Below are 907 nucleotides of genomic sequence, written 5' to 3' on the forward strand. Positions count from 1 at the left end.
TAAAGATGCGCGCTAGTTAATTTTAAGTACTCGAGGCATTTTGCATGCTGCTCAGAGCTGAGAAAAGTCTCTCCAACTGGCAAAGGAGAAATACCAATTATAGGGCATGACATACTAAGTACAATTTCTTCACGAGTAAACATTTCATTATCAGTAACATTTCATTGTGTTTCTTTTCACTCTGCCACTTACATAAAAAAGCATCAACAAAGTAGTTTTAGTAAAAGAAGAGGGTGATGAACTCTATCCTAGTAGGTGACATCGGAATGTCACTAGGGAAATTTCATACCTGCCAGAAAACATAATTTAGGAAGACTATAAACTCTAAAAGTGAACCTTGCTCATAGAAACCAAAGTAAAATAATTACGCATCACCATCTAGTCTAATGGAAATGTTTTCATCTCCTACTCAGCTTTTTCTCCCCACAATATTAAGATCTTTTTTTTTTCTGAATTTAGAACTAATTAAGAATATTACGGTAACTTTAAATTTTTATGGAAAATTCATCTGTATTCAAAAACGATATAAAATTAGTTTTAAAAGGGTTTAAAAAATCATAGTAGAAATAGAAAGGGTGTGTGCAATTTAACATAAGGTATCTTAGCTTTGGCTGTTGGCTGGAGGACTAAACAGTCTGTATTGACAGCTGAAATAACCAGGTCCCCCCCAGACCACTGCCCATTCATGGCAGGCCACCCTGCCAATATCAAGTGAATGAATTCATAGGTTTGAGGTTTTATCCTCCAAGTCAAGATATGGGCCTCTTATAAAAGACAAGTATTACTTTTTGAACTATCCAGGACAAAAAAAAAAAAGAAAGAAAGAAAGAAAGAAAGAAAGAAAGGCAAACAATTCTTGGCACTAACCCCAAACTTTGGAAAAATCGAGACCCTCCAGTGTTGTGAA

The sequence above is a fragment of the Mustela nigripes genome, chromosome 7 (genome assembly GCF_022355385.1).
Source record: "Mustela nigripes isolate SB6536 chromosome 7, MUSNIG.SB6536, whole genome shotgun sequence".
In the NCBI taxonomy this organism is placed as follows: Eukaryota; Metazoa; Chordata; class Mammalia; order Carnivora; family Mustelidae; genus Mustela; species Mustela nigripes.